Genomic DNA, 14,135 nt, shown 5'->3' on the forward strand with positions numbered 1-14,135 from the left:
AATATCTCTCAATTGAATCATCCTAAAGCATAACAATGGAACTAGTTTATCTTTTCCAATTTCTTCTTCTCATATTTTCCATCTCTCTTTCTCTTTACTTTCTCTTCAACGTCTTGAAATCCAAACACTCCCACCCAAAACCTTCAGCTGCCTCCAAGAAGCACTGGCTGGCCCTTCATCGATGAAACTCTCTAATATGTTTCATTGCCCAAAAATAGGTTAGAAGGCCTATGAGTATGAGCGTTCTCTAAGATAGAATAACCGTTCCAGATTGCATGGAATTTTCCAGAAAATGGAATGGGCACATGAATGGGGCCGTTTTGTGTTGGGACAGCTTGCTCTAAAGTCTCCGATTTTTTAGAACGTGTAACGGGTTGATGAAACAGGGCCGTTCTTGCCATGAATGATTTGAGGATAGACGAACAACCGTTCATTATCTTGGAACGGGCGTTCCTCTTCAATCCTCAAATGTGCCATTTTGGATAGAATGATGAACGATTTGGTGGAACTGTGTTGTTCATGCCTGGAACGACTTGGAGGGTAGACGAACGACCATTCATGCTTCTGGAACGGGTGTTCTGAGCCAATTTCATAAATGGCACGAGACATTGGGGGCAATTTTTTTTTTTGGAGGGCGTTCTGATCATTAAATAAAGTTAAGGCTGACAAGGACTTTGCATGTGTGATATGAATTAGAGGTATAGGGAGCCTTACCCATTTATTTCCTCCAAAGTCAACTCAACTCTCTCTTACCCTTTCTTTAAACAGAACCTTTCTTTCACTCGTGCTTAAGTCTTTAGCTGAGAGAAAAGAGTGAGAGAGGAAAAGAGAGAAAGAAGAAGAAGAAAGAAAGGAGAAAGTGGTGGGAAAAGGGGTTCATTCATTTATTCTCTTATCTATTTTGAGGATTCTAAGTATATTTCCTAAATTTTGGCTAAACAGGAGAAGGAATGGAAAAACCCTTAGAGGAGTTTCATGCCACCTTGGGTTGAGCTTCAAATTTGTGGGTGAGAAAAATCTAAATGTTTTTATAGTAAAGGTTTTATTTTCTAATGGCATTCAATTTTTGGTTAATATTCAAATGTTTTACAATATACGTTTAGATCAAATATGTTTATTGATTAATTATTCTTTAGAAACTTTGATAGATCTATAATGTATAAGATTTATTATTAACATTTGCTTGAATTTGTTGATTTACATTGGTAAATGAGTTTGATATTTTTGGTCAAGTAGTTGTAGTTGATAGAGAAATGTAAATAATTTAAAAAATAAAGTAGTCAAATGTTACGGTTCAATGGAGAATCTTATAAAGTTAGGATGTTCTTGGAAGTTTAAGAACATACGGGGTTTAAGGAGACGTTGTAGAATAATTTTTTGATTTTCTTGAATATAAAAGTCAAAGCTTTAAAATTCCCTTGTCTTGGCAAAATGATATTGACCTTGCTTTAATTAGGCAACACGAGGAACGTTTGCCAGAGAAACGAAAAATGTGTTGGAGAGTTTTAGTTTGAGAAATATTTGTGAAACTTGCATTTTCACCCCTATACATTGTATAAGATATTTGTGATTATAACATGTTTTCATAATGAAAAAGGGTATACGTTTTTATCTTGAGCTAGAATGGTAATTCCTTTTCTGGAATGGGTGTTCCTCTTCATATCGTCAAAATGTGTCAAAATTCTGGAGTCATGAGCAGCGTGATGGAACGACCTCCAAGAACGACGACATGATGAAGCGACCTCGTTCATGTGGGAGTGATCTTCAAGAACGATGATCTTCAAGAATGGTCGTGCGAATATGTGTCAGCCTCTTCGAATAAGTCCTTAGATATTTAAGACTTCGAAGATTCGAGCTTAAGCCAAGTTTTTGGAAATCAAAGAGTTAGATCTGAATGACCATGACGAATGCCTGTTCCCAAAAAATATCAAGCCATTCCAAGAAAGAATGAAAGCACGAGATACAAGGGCAACATCAGGAGATGTGAAAGACCTCGCTTGAAGAAGCTTATAGTGTGTGAAAATCAAGTCAGGAAATCGTTGAATTGATTCCACAGCTGAGCAAACGCTCGAAACACACCATTCCATGAAGTCGTTTGTTGCCTTGGAATTTATGGACTTCAAGGGATCCAAGAAGGAAAAATCATTCTCAATAAGGGTACGTCCGTTCTCGATAAGGGAACGACTGTTACAAGAAGGGGAATGACCATTCGTTACTTCATTTAATGCACCACTTGCAGCTTTATGCAAAACTATATAACCCTTCCCTATCCGGAATAGTCGTTCTTGACACCAACAGTCACTATGAAATTGAGAGTGATGAGCTAAGAGAGTGTTTAAGTTACTTAAGTGCTCTACTAGCTTTAGAATCATCACATGCTAAGAGGTTTAAAGACATTAGAGTTGTGGAAGTTCATTCCAATCCACCAACCAAGGAGCCGCCTACACTTGAACTCAAGTCATTACCATCTCACTTGAGGTATGCATTCTTAGAAGACTCTAAATAATTTCTAGTTATTATTAATGCTTCTTTGAGTGATTTAAAGGGAGAAAAGTTGCTTTGAGTGCTAAGACAGTACAAGAAAGCTATTGGATGGTAAGTTGTGGACATAAAGTGTATAAGTCCTTCAAGATGTACTCACAAGGTTCTCATGGAGGATAGTTACAAACCAATCGTTCAACCACAACGAAGACTGAATCCATCTATGCAAGAGGTTGTTAAAAAGGAGGGTTTGAAGCTTTTGGATGCTGGAATCATATATCCAATCTTGAACAATGAATAGGTAAGTCTGGTCGAAGTGGTACCAAAGAAAGGAGGATTGATCGTGGTTCAAAACGACAATAACAAGCTTATTCCAATAAGAACGGTCACGAGATGACGAATGTGTATCGACTATAGTAAACTTAACGCCGCAACTAGCAAGGATCACTCTCCATTACCATTCATTAACCAAATGCTAGAGAGGTTAGCTAGCCATGAATTATATTGCCTCATTGGTGGCTATTCAGGTATAATCAAATTGCCATAGAACTTGAGGATCAAGAAAAGACCACATTCACATGTCTATATGAAACTTTCGCTTACTGAAGAATTCCTTTTTGCTTGTACAATAGCCCAACTATTTTCTGACATTGCATGGTATCAATTTTCTCGGATATGGTTGAGAAATCCATTGAAGTATTCAAGGATGATTTTTCTGTGTTTGGTGATTCTTTTGATAATTGTTTAGCTAACCTATCTTTGGTTTTGCAGCGGTGTGTAGGCGCTAACTTTGTTTTGCGTTGAGAAAAGTGCCAATTAATAGTACAAGATGATATTGTGTTAGGTCATCGCATATCTGCTAATGGAATAGGGGTCGATCATGCAAAGATTGAAGTTATTTTGAAGCTATCACATCCCATCTTGTTTTCTAACCGCTTCATTTTGGTTGTTGCAGATTATGTCTCAAAATGGGTGGAAGCTTCAACGTTGCCTACCAATGATGCTCGAGTGGTAGTCAAGTTTGTGAAAAAGAATATTTTTGCAAGATTTGGCACACCGAGAGCAATTACTAAATCTAGAGTGTAGGATTACCGAATCTAGCAGCACCACTGTCTTAAAAGATCATCAAGGTTTAAAATCAGGGGGGACCGTGGAGTTCCATTTGCTCCTATATTTTATAAAATTAATTTAAAATTGTTTATTTAATTTTAAACTTCAAATAAATTACTATACAAATAATAAGAAAATTGACCTACTAGAATGAAAAAAACAAAAAACAAATAATCTACCTCTGGTACTTAAAAATTTAGATCTCATCGTTTCATTTGGTGTAAAGGTCAAATCGTTAATCTTAGTTGATGTGGGTAGTTAGGTGTTGTTTGATATTCTTGGAGATATTCTTTTTGAGTTCAACTCACCTCTTGATATTCTTGGAGATATTCTTTTTGAGTTCAACGCACCTCTTGATATTCTTGGAGATAATCTTTTTGAGTTCGACTCAATTTGTTTACGATGAATGTTTGATGGTAAAGTAGTTTTCTTCTTACAACTAAGTGCCATCATTGTTCGTATAATGAAGAAAGTTTGACAACAATGCTAAAATAGGAAAAAAAAATTAAAGAAGATGAAGGGTTAGTAAAATGAAGCAAGATGGAGGTAATTAGGTTATTCATTCCGTAGATATATACTTGACTTCAAGTAGGAAAGATATTTAAAATAGGAAATATACTTAAAAATAAAATTCGATTTTTAACTGTATATATATAATTGACTTGAAGTAGGAAAAATGTCTAAACAATAAAACTACACTTATAACTTTTTCATACAACTTTTTTATAAAACCCTGATGTGGCAGCTTGCGATTGGTCAGCTCGCATTTGGATAGACGGGACCCATTACTAGCTGACCAATTGCAAGTTGTCACACTGGGTTGTATGAAAAGGTTGTATAAAAAAGTTGTAAGTGTAGTACTGCTCATATTCAAAATAGGAAAGATACTTAAAAATAGTTTAGAGTTTTAATTTTTACACCTTTAGGAGGGAATTAAAAAATAAAATTGCCGCCTCTTAAATTGCCTTCAAAAATTTTCCCACTCTAACAATTTCATCTCTTACAAAAACACTAAGAACAATTATTGAGAATAAGTCAATTACATAAGATAAAGATTAATAAACCAAACATTATGATACCTTTGTCTATTTATCTATCTATGTGGGAATCATATATCCAATCTCGAACAATGAATGGGTAAGTCTGGTTGAAGTGTTACCAAAGAAAGGAGGACTAATCGTGGTTAAAAATGACAACAACGAGCTTATTCCAATAAGAACGGTCACGAGATGATGAATGTGTATCGACTATCATAAACTTAATGCTGCAACTTGCAAGGATCACTTTCCATTGCCATTCATTGACCAAATGCTAGAAAGGTTAGCCAACCATTAATTCTATTGCCTCCTTGATAGATATTCAGGGTACAATCAAATTGCCATAGCACTTGAGGATCAAGAAAAGACCACATTCACATATCCATATGAAACTTTCGCTTATCCAAGAATGCATTTTGGGTTATGTAATGCCTCAACTACTTTCCAACATTGCATGGTATCAATTTTCTCTTATATGGTTGAGAAATCCATTGAAAGTATTCATGGATGATTTTTTTGTATTCGGTGATTCTTTTGATAATTGTTTAGCTAACCTATCTTTAGTTTTGCAGCGGTATGTAGACACTAACTTGGTTTTGCATTGGGAAAAGTGTCATTTTATGGTATAAGATGGTATTGTGTTAGGTCATGGCATATCCGCGAATGGAATAGGGGTCAATCGTGCAAAGATTGAAGTTATTGAGAAGCTACCACCTCCCACTTTCATAAAGGCCATTAGAAGTTTCCTCGGACATGTCAGTTTTTATAAGAGACTCATAAAGGACTTTTCTAAAATCTCTCAACTTCTTTGTGATTTATTAGCTAAAGATGTGCTTTTTAATTTTATTAAACAGTGTTTAGATGCATCTGAATACTTGAAGTCTAAATTAATTTTTGCTCCTATAATTATTGCGCCCGATTGCGAACTACCTTTTGAACTTATGTGTGATGTTAATGATTTTGCCATAGGGGTTGTTTTAGGGCAACGTAAATGTAAAGTTTTACATGTGATATACCATGCTAGCAGGACATTGACATGAGCTTAATTAAATCATGCCACAACTAAAAAAGAGTTTTTAGAAATCGTTTTTGCTATTGATAAATATTGTTCTTATTTGCTAGGTACCAAGGTTATTGTGTACACCGATCATTCAACATTGAAGTACCTGCTTGCAAAGAAGGATTCCAAACCAATGTTGCTTCGATGGTTATTACTCTTATAAGAATTTGACTTGGAAATATGAGACAAGAAAGGAATTGAAAATCAAGTGATAGACCATTTATCCCTACTTGAGTTTAAAGAAGAAGATAAAAAAGAGATTAGCTAATAAATGAACATTTCCCGGATGAGCGATTATTTTTCATTCTAAAAGGTCCGTGGTTCACCGATATTGCTAATTACTTAGCAAAGAGAGTTTTGCCTCCTAGAATGTCATATAAAAAACGAAAGAACTTCCTCTTCGACTTGAAGTACTATTTTTGGGAGGATACATTATTGTATAAATATTGTGCTGACCAAATGATAAGAAAATATGTGTTATAGGAAGAGGTGGAGAACATTCTTCATCATTGTCACTCCCTAGAAATAGGTAGCCATTTCGATGCAACAAAGATGACCTTAGAAGTGCTACAATTAGGATTTTTCTAACCCACCCTCTTTAAAGATGCGTTTCAATATGCCATGAGTTGTGATAAATGTCAAAGGGTTGGGAATATATTTAGGAGAAATGAAATTCCTTTACAAAATTTATTAGAAGTAGAATTACTTAATGTACGGGGCATAAATTTTATGGGACATTTCCCGTCATTGTTCTCTAACTGCTTCATTTTGGTTGCTGTAGATTATGTCTCAAAATAGGTAGAAACTGTAACATTGCCTACCAATGATGCTCAAGTGATAGTCAAGTTTGTAAAGAAGAATATTTTTGCATGATTTGGCACACCGAGAGCAATTATACGTGATAGAGGTTCCCATTTTTGTAACCGTCGATTTGAGACCTTGTTAAGCAAATATGGGGTTACACATCGTATAGCCACACCATATCATCTGTAGACAAGTGGTCAAGTGAAGATGTCCTCCCATATTGCTAGGTGGCTAACATCATTTCTGCAACATGTAAGAAGTGGAGGAACAATATAGAGTTAGAACTGACCTTGGACTGTTTGACTACAGAGAATCATTCAGTTATTGATTTGTGCCTCTGTAGTAAATCATTCAGTTATTGATTTGTATGTCTAAGACGAAGCAAAAGCTAAAAATCAATAACTAAATGATTCACTGTAGAGACATCTGGGTCTTTTATTTTGAATCTGCTAACTATGTTTGTGTTTCTTTGTAGGGATTCAAGGAAACAAGAAGTCTACTTGATAGGAGCTTCACGTTAAGGACAAACAATGAAACTTTAGTATGGGTTGAAGTAGTGGGAGAAGTACATCTTTATTTTGATGAATTTAAATTTTCTGTTTTAAAAGATTGTTTTTATATTCCTAATTTTAAGAGGAATGTTATTCCGTTGCTTGTTTGTTAAAAGATTCTTATTTAGTTTCTTTTAATAATAAAGTAGTTATTCGTAAAAACAAATTTTATATATGTAGTCGATGGATGGAACATAATCTTTATTTTATCAAACTAAAGATGTACTCACTGCTTAACATTGAAGTTAATAATAATACTAAGAGACTAAAAAGATTCTCAATCTAATAAGACATATCTTTGGCATTTGTGCTTGGGTCATATTGGTCTAAATATGATTCAAATGTTGGTAAAGTAAGGTCCTCTAAGTTACTTGGAGGTAGAACCATTACCTCAATGTAAATCTTGTTTGGAGGGCAAAATAACTAAAATACCTTTTGGGTCTAAGGGTAATAAAGTTGAAAGTCTATTAGAATTAGTGTACAGTGATATTTGTGGTGCCATGAACGTCAAGGCACAAGGTGAATATGAATATTATGTCACCTTCATAGATGACCACTCAAGATATGGGTAAAGGTACTTATTGTACCACAAGAGTGAAACCTTTGATAAATTTAAAGAATTTCGTGCAGAAGTGGACAAGCAATTAGGTTAACCCATAAAATCACTTCGATCTAATCAAAGTGGTGGGTATTTGTCGAATGAGTTCCTAGAACACTTATTAGAAAATGGGATTGCATCGTAGTTGATTGCACCTGGAACTCCATAGCAAAATGGTGTAGCTGAGAGAAGAAAGAACACCTTATTAGACATGGTTCGGTCTATAATGAGTTATTCTACCTTGCCTGTATCTTTCTGGGGATATGCTTTACAAACTTCATGTTATCTTTTGAACAACGTTCCTTCGAAATTGGTTCCTAAGACTTGTCACGAGTTATAATGGTTTTGAGAAAAAACTTTTGTGGATTATTGGTTTTTAGTTATAACTCATCCAATTAGGGTCATCTAGGGGTTTAAAGGCTTGTTGCATCGCTAAATGCAATCGGGACAATCTACTAAAATGATTTAGCTTAGTTTAGGCATAGATTTTATTTTGGATTTTTAAGGTAGAAGACATCATTAGATCGTTTAGTTTGCTAAAGACTAGCAAGAAACTGATTGGGGGTTGTAATAAGTGCTTGAAAATGTACATATACTTAGTGGTTTATTGATATTATTTGTGGAATTTTGGTTTAATTGGTTTGATTTGACTTAATTATTTCATAAATATATTTTATGGGATCACGTGTATGTTTTGTGTGTTTTTCGGTCATAAGTGTTTAAAAATGATATTCGGATGAAAAATAAAGTTGGCAATGGAGTTGCGATCCTGAAACGTACTTGAGCCTAAAATGAGTTTCGGTATTTGGTGATAACTTGAGCTATAGACCTTGGATTTGGATGATTATTAAATTATTGGAAAGCTGACTCAGAGGGCTGCATTTCACATCATGACATCGACAGATTCAAAAGAAATCGTGCTCAATTTTTCACATCTTTGTGCACCACAACATTCTAATTCTTCTGTTACGGCATTAAAGTCTTGTGTCAAGCCAGAAATAAATGCAATTTTGAGCGTGCTAAGGCATGCACCTTGGAGTTCTAATTGTAGTCGAATAATGTTAAGTCTTTAGTTGATTTTGCTTATCCTAGTTTGAATAGGATTGTCTCAATTGTAATCCTAAAACCTTAACACTATAAATAGAGGTCTTTAACTATTTTAAGGGAGGGAGGAGAAAAAATGAGAGAAGACTAATCGCAATTTGGAACATCAAGGTAACTATTCTTGGAGTTTTGGTTCATCAAACTAGAGAAGTTTTCTTTATTTCTTTACCTGAACTCATGTCTGTTATTCTTACAATGGTTGTTGTTTTTAACATAACTATGCACTAAATAAATTTTCTAAGGCTAAGATGTAGCACAATTTATGAATATATGTTGATGGATTGTTGTTAATTTTTGTTAAGCATATACTTTCTAAGTTTTATTATTGTGCTTAATACTTTTAGTTTTTTTGGATCTGAGAGTTGATTGTTCTAATGGACTAGGTTGAGATCTAGAGATAAAATCTAGTTAGTCTAAGTAATGAAACCATAGATTGAGCGGAAGATAGAGAGCGGAAGATAGAGATATGTAAACGCGATTTGTGTGAATGTAGTAAATTCCAAAAGGCTTAATGATGCCTTAAGACTAAGTTCAATTTAAAGATATCTTGGGTTGATAATAAAGGGTTAATTCGATAATTGTTCGAGAGACGGTTATTATAATTTCAAAGAATTTGGTATTTAGAAAAAGCTTAATGATGATAGCATTAATTGTCAATACATAAGAGTAAGAGCAATGCTAGACCAACAACATCTTCTCACAACTTTCCCTCACAATTCGTCACATGTCAGCTTTCTATTTGTCAACTACAATGATTTCACTTGATAAAATTGTAGTTGACAAATAGCAAGCTGACACATGGCAGATTGTGAGGGAAAGTTGTGAGAAGGTGTTGTTGGTCTAGCATTTTTGTAAGAGTAAATTGATGTGAAATCTATGCCATAGGTTTAGTCATATTGTTTTCTAATCAATGCGTTATTTGTAATAGTATTTATTCAGTTTTTAGTCTATTTTGAATTGTTAGTTTTAGTTTATTCATCTTATAAAGTTTAAGTTAATCAAATAGTAATAGTTGTAGTTTATTTTGGTAAGTGATAAAGGTAATTCTCTAGGGTTCGAAATCCGTTTACTCAAATTATATTGCTTGCATGATTTCGCATGCTTGTGAAAGACCTATCAGCGGTGATGAATAATTGGGAGATAAGGCAAGTTGATGTCAACAATGTCTTTCTCAATGGAAATCTCTCTAAAATGGTTTATATGGAATAACCACAAGGATTTGTAAGTGCTGATCATCCTGATTATGTATGCAAACTGAAAAAGGTCCTTTATGAACTCAAATAAGCCCTTAGGGCCATGTTTCAAAAGCTCAAGAAGGCTTTAGTTCAATGGGGTTTTTAAAATGCTAAATCAAACACCTCATTATTTGTTATTCACAAGCAATATCACCCTACAATTCTCTTGGTGTATGTCAATGGCATACTAATTATCGGAGGTGATTCTAAAAAATCATCTCAAAGGTGGTAGATCTTCTCAATAGTCAATTTTTGCGCTTAAGGATCTTGGATCATTTTCGTATTCCTTGGAATATAAACTAATAAGAACCAAAACGCCTTACATCTTTCACAATCAAAATACATTTTGGACATACTTAGACGTACTCAAATGGAAGACTGCAAGTCTTGCAATACTCCCATGGTTACTGGACACAAACTTGTCAAGGGTGACGGAACGACTTTCAGTAATGCAACTTTGTACGGAAGCATAGTTGGTGCTTTGCAATATGCAACATTGACAAGACCAGAAATTGCTTTTGCAGTCAATAAGTTAAGTCAGTTCATGCAAAAACTGACTAATGTTCACTAGCAAGGAGTCAAGAGGGTACTTATATATCTAAAGGGGATTCTTGATCATGGCTTGGAATTTAAAGCTAAAGGGGAAGTAAAGATGGAAGCCTTTATGGTTGTAGATTGAGCTTGTGACTATGGTGATAGAAGATCCTCATGAGAGTACTATGTTAAGCTTGAGAACAATGTAATTGCTTGGAGCTCTAAGAAACAAAATGGTGTCTCTAGATCTAGCACTAAAAATGAATACATGTCCTTGGCTCAAGTAGGATTAGAAATGGCATGAATTTCTTTATTGTTGAAAGAATTAAACTAGAACCAAAAGGCATTCCACTCATTTGGTGTTAGAGGTGGGAATTTTGGCCTAGGCCCAAAAAACTGGACCTAGGGCCGGTCCTATAAGGCCCAGGCTCAAGGAGGAGGGGCCGATCCTAAGGCTAGTCCAGGCCCAAACTATCTTCCCCAATTGCATTTAAACCCCTGAAAAATATCCATAACCCTCTATTTTATATGAAATTGACAATAAATATAGGGGGTTAAAATAAAATTTTATGAAAAAAAATTAAAAGATTGGACTCTTGCCTCAGTAACTCATAACTCTCATTCTCTCTACTCCAATTCTCAAACTCTTTTCAATTTATATTATATTTATTCATCTATTATTCATATTATTATTTATATTATTCAATTTCATTCATTTTTCAGTTTTATCAATTATTCATATTATTATTTGATTTCTTCCATTTGATTTATTTGTTATTTTATCATAAATTCATAATGGATTCCCCAAATTATGCATTCAGAGGATCATCATCCCCAAATGAGTATTATGTTCCAGTTCCTCCATCCACTGAAGAAAATGAAGGGTTCAATCAATTTTCACCCTTTCCAGACGCAACAATTACACAACCAAAAATGGTTGAGACTGGTCCAACCAAACACAAGTGAGCTGCGACAGCACGACAAGACCGTCAAAGAGGGCTGTGTTCGGAGCATGGAAATTCTTCACCAAATCAAAATCGGAAAGGCCAAATGGGTAGGGGGAAAACATGTGCAAGGTATGTAATTTTTGTCTAACCATTATTGGCGTTGAGCACGGGACTTCGACGATGCGACAACACTTGGAGAAGAAGCACCCCTTATATATGCAATCTGGTTCAACTTCAATCGGGTAAGCAAATACAAACTCAACTTAATTTTAATCCACAATCCTCAACTCTCTTAAACTGGCAATACAATGCACTTCATGCACGAGAGAAAATAGTAAAATACATAGTAGCTACAAACTCTCCTCTTTCTTTATCTGAAAATCCTTTTTTAGTTGATATGATTAAAACTACTTTTTGTCCACAACATAGCTCTGTTAGTAAAGGTACAAGTAGAAGGGACATACAAAAACTTTATACTAAAATAAGAGATCAACTTAAAAAAGAATTTGAAAATTTTCGGAATATATTTATTGCACTTACTTTAGTCATATGGGCTACTAGATCAAGAACATATTTTTTGAGTGTCACTTGGCGTTTACAACAAAAATTGATAGGTTTTAAACCATTATATGCTAAACATAGTGCTGAGACTATTCATTTACAATTATTGAAGTTTTGCAAGATTATTTATTAACAGAGAGAGTTGTGGTGCTAACGTTTGATAATGCAGCTGTTAACATCGCGATAATTTCTTTATTTGAAAAAAGATTGGATCCACTTGGTAAAGGAAATTTTTTTCACCAGAGATGTGCTTACCACATCATATATTTGATTGTTAAAGCAGGTTTAAAAGCTATACATGAGAGGATTGAAAGGGTACGCACAACTATTGGATTCATCCCTGGTAGCAATATAAAATGGAATGAGTACGTAAAATATTGTCGCCTAGAGGAGCCGTTGGTTCGACCAAAGAATTTATGTTGTGACATGCCTGTCCGTTGGAACTCCACTTACTTGATGTTGCAAAAAGCTATGCCAACTGCAACACAAATTATAGAGTTCGTCAACCGAAAGAACTATTCGAACGAAGTCGTCAATGATTCAAATTGGATGGTTTGTAGTCTTTTTCATTCATTTCTTAAAGTTTTTTATGATTCCACTAATACATTAAGTGGTATTTATTATCCTACTTTTAATTTAGTGTTAGATATTTTACTTCAAATTTCTAAAACTTTTAGATATAATCCAGATGTAATGGATATTGTTTCAGACATGGAAGCAAAATACTAGAAATATTAGTTAGATATTCCATTCTTATATGGGTCTCATTGTAGATCCTAGGTTTAAATTAAACATATTTAATTATTTGTTTACTGAGATAGGCTAGCATTTAGGACACGATTATAGTTCTTATTTGATAGAATTTAATAGAAAATCGGAAAGCCTTTTTCCTTTATATTAGAATAGGTACAATGGAACATCTAGCAAAGACGACCAGTAGGAAGCTGATGAAGACATTTATCAACAAGGATCGAGCATGTGGACGTGTATGGAACTGAGTAGCGGTGGTGGTGGAAGTAGCAACTCCAACTCATATACATATGGACCAAATGAGCTGCAGTGGTATCTACAAATAAACATGTCCTACATGACCAAGAAGGAGAAACGCCAGATGGATCTGCTTCAACGGTGGAACCGAAATGCAAGTCGATTCCCCATTGTAGCCCAAATGGCACGTGACATTTTATGTGTGCCAGTTTCCACAATTGCATCCGAGTCAACATCCTCAATTAGTGGCAGCATTATTGAAGAGAGAAGATGCTCTTTAACCAATGAGATGGTTGAAGTCATAACATGTTTACGAGATTAGACTCATGTAGACATAAGACTACACCAGCACTCTGAAGATCCTGAACTACTCAACCTCTTCAAAAACACAGATTTGGACGATGTAAATTAATAATTTAATAAAAAAATTTATTCAATTGATTATTTGTTTAAGTTTAAATTAAATTTTTGCATTGTGAAGTAAGAATATTATATTTATGTTTAAATTAAATTATCTCTTTAAATTAAAACCATATAAAATTTATAACAAATTAATCATCCATTTATATTTATTTAATTGTTTAAGTTCAAATTAAATTTTCAAAGCTAAAATTAAATTATCTCTTTAAATTAAAACCATCATAACCATTCATTTATATTTATTTACTAATTAATTAAAAAAATTTACAAATACCCTTAAAAATTACATAAACCCCCTTACATAATTTTTAATTTAACCCATAAATATATAAAAAAAAATTAAGGGGGTAAAATAAATTTTCTAGGCCCATAAGACCGGTCTTAGTCTTATAGGCCCATGGTCGGTCCTAAGACCGGTCCGAGCCTTGAGATTTTTCATGGGCCCAAGACCAGTCCTAGCCAAATTGGGCTCGGACCCTCAAGGACCGACCCTATTGGGCCCAGATCTAGAACCGATTGGGCCTGGGCCTTGCCCACCTCTATTTAGTGTGACAATGTAAGTGCAACCTCTCTAGCTTTAAATTTCATTCTACATGGAATAACCAAACATATAGAAATTGATGTACACTTTATTAAAGAAATGGTTGCAAATGGACAAGTGAGAATTCAATAATACTATCAAAGGATCAAATTGCTGCCATATTTA

This window comes from Pistacia vera, unplaced genomic scaffold, assembly GCF_008641045.1.
Source record: "Pistacia vera cultivar Batoury unplaced genomic scaffold, PisVer_v2 Contig933, whole genome shotgun sequence".
NCBI classification, from domain to species: domain Eukaryota; kingdom Viridiplantae; phylum Streptophyta; class Magnoliopsida; order Sapindales; family Anacardiaceae; genus Pistacia; species Pistacia vera.